The sequence below is a fragment of the Cervus canadensis genome, chromosome 25 (genome assembly GCF_019320065.1).
Source record: "Cervus canadensis isolate Bull #8, Minnesota chromosome 25, ASM1932006v1, whole genome shotgun sequence".
Classification (NCBI taxonomy): Eukaryota; Metazoa; Chordata; class Mammalia; order Artiodactyla; family Cervidae; genus Cervus; species Cervus canadensis.
In genome coordinates, this window is record NC_057410.1 from 24,598,120 (window position 1) to 24,604,007 (window position 5,888).

The window sequence follows — 5,888 nt, forward strand, 5'->3', positions numbered from 1 at the left end:
CCAGTTAGTCATAGACTAGACTGAAAAATTAAATGAAGTTCTCCAGACCTATTTTGGCAGAGGAGCCACAAAAGGAAAGAACATAGACAGATGGACTGGCTCATGGTTCCAGGAGTTAAACATCTGGCAATTGAGTTAAGAATTTGGGGGAAGGAGGGAGACTTTTTTTTAACTCCTTGTAAAAGATGAGCAGGCTAAAGAGAGACATATGTGTACATGGAATGAAATAAGAACTCTGAGATGACATGAAAAGGAGGTGAATACTTATACATTTTTTTCTGCTTTCATTCCAGTGGAATACCTTCTCTCATGGTTTTAGGAAACCATAGCACCATTACAGAATTCATCCTCCTTGGACTATCTGCTGACCCCCACATCCAGGTTATGTTCTTTGTACTTTTCCTGTGGATTTACCTCCTAACCCTGATAGGGAATCTGATGATGATGACTGTCATCAGGATGGAATCTCACCTCCATTCACCCATGTACTTCTTCCTCAGCCACCTCTCTTTCCTAGATCTTTGTTTAACTTCAGTCATTGTGCCCAAGATGCTGGAGAATCTCCTGTCTGAGAAGAAATCAATATCAGTAGAAGGTTGCCTTGCCCAGGCTTTTTTTGTGTTTTCCATTGCAGGGACTGAAGCCTTCGTGCTCTCTGCCATGGCTTATGACCGCTACACTGCCATCTGTCAGCCTTTGCTCTATGGTCAGCTGATGAATAAACAGCTATGTGGGGGTCTAGTATGGCTCTCCTGGGGACTGGGCTTTCTGGATGCTCTCATTAACACCCTTATGACTTTGAACTTGGACTTGTGTGGGGCACATGTCATGCCTCACTTCAGCTGTGAGCTGCCATCTCTGTTCTCTCTCTCTTGCTCTGATATCTCCATCAACTAATCAGTCCTGGGGTTCTCCACCATTGTGCATGCTTCTGGAACTTTACTCCTGGTCGTCTTCTCATATGCCCACATTGTCTCCACCATCCTGAACATCAGCTCCACTGCAGGCAGAAGTAAGGCCTTCTCTACCTGTTCCTCCCACCTCACCACAGTAAGCTTCTTCTATCTTCGCTATCTCATGCCAACCTTAAGTTCCCCGCTGGAGCTGACTTTTTCCCTGCAGTACAGTGTGGTCACTCCCCTAGTGAATCCCCTTGTCTACAGCCTGAAGAACAAGGAAGTAAAAGAAGCTCTGAAAAGAATGTGGCAAAAAGGCTTACAGCATTTCAGACAGCAAAGAACAGGTAGGGGATGACGGAAATGCAAAAGCATCTCATCAGATGTTTGAATAACAAGTTGAGGAAAACTTTTCTTAGTTCATAACAGATGTGACAAAATATCTTACAAGAACCTGTTTCATTTGAAATTATTGAGAAAATCCAAGAGCTACTTGCTGTTTTTGCTCAGTCAGTTTGCTCAGGGACAAAGCAATACATCAGTTAATTATTTCAATCCAGGAGATTGAGATAATTAGGTACAGATTAATTTTCTTTTTTATTTATGAAACATTCCCATTGAGATTAGCACTGAGAAAATTGTCTAGAACCTGAATTCTTATTTGATCTGAGGTTTATAGGGGGAGTTTTGCTAGCAATAAAAGAGGCAAGGTCATTGATAATAAAGAGTCATGAATTTTAGACTCAGGGTTGGGAGAGGGTTGGGATTGATCTTAAATTAGAGAGGGATTTGGAGAAAGTATAGAAGAAGCCAGCAATTACTGAGAGAGGGAGTATGCTATTAAGGCAAAGCAGACGTTACCCATTCTCAGTGCCTTTCCTGGCACCTTTGAGTGGTGGCAAAGGGGAGGGAATCCACTCCGAGGGTGGCTCAGCCCCGCTGTCTCACTGGGGGCACCACCGTTGGGTGATGAGGAAGTACTGAGGCCAGGCGGCAAGCCATGAGCTTGGAAAAGTGCCGCTGATGCTGCGAGTACTGAAGGGACACTACCTTTCCTCCGTCAGAACCACATTAGCTGTCTCTTTTAGTTTCTGCCCATACTTCTCACGGCTGAGGCTAATCAGAAGCCAGCAGTAATAGAAAAGTCCTTGGGAAATGTCCTCTGTAGTGGTCTAGTCCTGGTAATATAAAGCCAAGTATACAGGCCAAGCGTGGGATTGAGAGCCAATAGAAAGCTACCTAGTGTACCAAATAATATGTAAATATGATCCCCTTCAGGCAAGGGAGAGAGAACATGTGCAAGAGAGAATGAGAGGGAAGACAGGTTGACCAGATGAGAGAACATGAGCCAGAATGGAGAATGGCAATAATAAGGGGGAACTGAAAGAAAGAGAAGTCTTCAGTGAGGGTCAGAAGAATGAGGAAGAGGGACACTCATGAGAGACAGGAATTGGAAACCCAGGTCTACACATGCACTGGTACCCTTATGTGGCCTGAGAGATTTACTGCACCAATAAACAAAGAGGACATGAAGGAAGGAAGGAATTCTTCCTCCTCTATGCTCAAGCAAAATATGGTCTGAAGGGGTCAGTGGTTCTTTCTTCAAACCCTGGAATCCTAAGAAACTTTCAAGGAACCTTGAAGAACTGGCTCATTTTGGTGGCCTCCTCCTTTCTTTTTTGTAGCCCTACCATCCCATGATATCTCTGTTCCCACCTAGCCTCTCAAAAGACCTCACCAAGATTTGGGAAATGACCCAAATTCACATAAATCCTTTTTTCTAAAGAAGATGTAGATTGAAAATTTTTGTTTCTAATCTAGAGAGACAGTCATTGGGGAAGAAAAAAAAAACCTGCATTTATAAAATTTCAAAGTTTCACATATGTTTCAGACTTTTCCTACAATTACACCATATTGCATGCACAGTTTTCCTATTTTACCTTTTGTGATGATTTAAGGGATTTTAAGTTTTCCTTCTCAATTTTCCTTTACCTTTTAAAGGAATTATTTTAGGAAAGATTTATCAAATGTTACATAGTTATACGTGATTCACCAAAGTTATATGTTTTGGAGATTCTTATTTTTACTATTTCTCTTTTTCATACAATTTTATATAATAAGAATTTATGAAACAAGTTAGCACCTGCTTAGTTTTTGTTCCCATTTCTCATCATAAGAATGAAAATATGAAATAGATGCTGTGAAATAGTTTCTATTTTATTCATCATTAAATATTTCCAAAAATATTTGAAGCCAGAGTTTTTTCTTTCCTTCCTTCTATCCATCTATCCTTCCTTTCTTCCTTATTTCCTGTTTTTCTTTTTTTCCCTTCCTTTAAGACCTCAGATGATATCTAGACATATTGTGGTGAATGGTAACTAGATTTATCATGGTGATCATTTTGAAATGTACAGAAATATCAACTCACTATGTTGCGTACCAGGAAAGAATACAGTGTTGTAGGTCAATTATACTTCAAAAACAAACATACAAACAAATGAACTCATAGAAAAAGAAATCAGATTTGTGGTTACCAGAGGTGGAGGTAAGGAAAAGGGAACTGGATGAAGGTAGTCAAAAGTACAAACTTCCAGTTAACAGATATGTGAGTATTAGAGATGTAGTGTACACCATGGTTAATATAATTAACACTGTAGCACATTATATATGAAAGTTGTTAGAGTAAATCTTAAGAGTTCTCATCACAAGGAAAATTTTTTTTCCATTTTTATTGTTGTATCTATATGAGATGATGGATGTTCAGAAAACTTATTGTGGTAATCATTTCATGATGTATGTAAGTCAAATCATAATGCTATACTCAAACTTATATAATGCTGCAGGTCAATTATATCTCAATAAAACTGTAATTTTAAAAAAGAAATGAAGGAAGGAGAAAGAAAGAAGAGACAAAACAAAAAAGGAGAAAGAAAGAAGAGCAAAGACAAAGGACCTCACCTCACAGAATTTAAGAAATAATAATCCTTTTTAGATGGTATGTAATGATTAGTTGATACATGTACATCTTTTACTTTATTTTGTTTATTTGACTATTAGTTTTCTTTTTATTAAAATGGTATTATAAACCCTCCATGATCCCACAATTTACACAAATAACTAAAATATTGTAAATAACATGCATTTATCAATGACTTCTCCCCCATCTCATTGCCAAATATTTCACATGTCTTGTTTTAACATCACAAAATAAAGACCAATTTTATTATATTAGTGTAATTTTGGCTTTTCTATTTTTAACTATTTATGTATTAACCATTTCTTCTTGAAACTCAAATGTCTTTGGGGGATTGTTTGCCTTCTCCCTCAAGTACACTCTACATTAAGCAGATACCAGTAAAGCAATTATCCTTCAATTTAAAATAAATAAATAAAATATATATATGCTATAATAAGAAAACAAAACAAAAAGCAAACACCAGACACTCACTCAAAAAGCAGACACTCATCTCAAAATATGTGAGACTGACAATAGACTTCTTCACAGAGATTCTTCATATTCCCCTCCAGTCTCAGTACATTACATACAATCTATTGGAGTCACAAGGAAACTTTCTTCAAAAGTATAGGGTGCACACAAGGGTCAGACCTCCACTTCCTGTGGTGTTTTCTAAAGCTATGTTCATATTCTTACCTCAAGAAATCTAAAAGCCTACCCCATGTTTCAATACCCATTCACCTCCCCAACTCAGTAAGTAGCCACCATTCTTTCCTGTTGTTGGATGATTCATCTTGATAAATCAGAGATAACCGAAAACAGGGAATCTCACCCACATACGTCTCCCTCCCAGATAAGTGAACGGTAAGAAAGAAGATGAGAATGTAAAGAAAGGTAAAGTCACTAGAAACAGGTAGTTGCTTTTTCTGCCTGGGCATCAATTGGGGAAACAGATGACAGGTTTTTAAATCCACAACTTTTCTCATTCATATATTATTATTGTCTTGTCCTTAGCAAAAGAAATAAGCAAATTAATATTTACTGAGCTGTTACTAAGAGTCAGGTATGATACATGAAATTTTATACACTTCATACCTACATGATAATCACTCCTCTACAATTTTGATAATTTCATTTTCTTGCAACTTGTCAGTTTTATAAAAGTTTTAATATTATTGTTTCTCTGACTATAAGACAATGCACTTTTATTTTGAAAAATACAAAAACCTTTTAAAAGCATAAAAAATCAAAGTTACCCATAATCCTAAAATGTTGTCTGTGGCTCTTTATTTGGTATCCAAGAAGGCACAAAATAAAAATACTCTCCTCCTTGGATACATACAGAAATATTTACAGATATGTATGCAAACACCACTTAATACACAAATGGGTTTTTTTGTTTTTCTGTCAACTCAAAGGGCCTGAAAGTAACAACACATTAGCAAGGAGCATAACTCAGTGCCTGACGCTTGTTTCTAATACCTTTCTACACTGGCAACCCACTCCAGTGTTCTTGCCTGGAGAATTCCATGGACAGAGGAGCCTGGCAGGCTACAGTCTATGGGGTCGCAAGAGTTGGACAGGGCTGCATGACTAAGCACTCAGCACCCTACAATAAAAGGAAACAGAGCTACATGAGAACTGACTGATTCCAAGCCTGGGGCAGAGAAAATACAATATGAACCTGAAGCATCTTGTGTGACAGAAAGTCAGGAAGTACTTTTTTCAAAACCCATAATGATGGAGTTACATAAGAGAGACACAGACACCAAAATTATTTATAATTGCCAAGATATGAAAGCAACATAAACATCCAACAACAGATGAATGGATAAAGAAGATGTAGTCTATATATACATATGCAATGGAATACTACTCCACCATAACAAAGAATGGAGTTTTGCCATTTGCAGCAACGTGGATGAACTTGGAGGGCATTATGCTAAGCTAAATAAACCAGACAGACATTTACATGTGGAATCTAAAAAATACTAGTGAATACAACAAAAAAGAAGCAGACTCACAGATATAGAGAA

At 37.7% G+C, this 5,888-nt stretch overlaps 1 pseudogene; it reads left to right on the forward strand.

The window, feature by feature from the left end:
* Nucleotides 1-309: 309 nt before the first annotated feature.
* On the forward strand, nt 310-1,254 carry LOC122427161 (annotated as a pseudogene).
* Nucleotides 1,255-5,888: the final 4,634 nt, after the last annotated feature.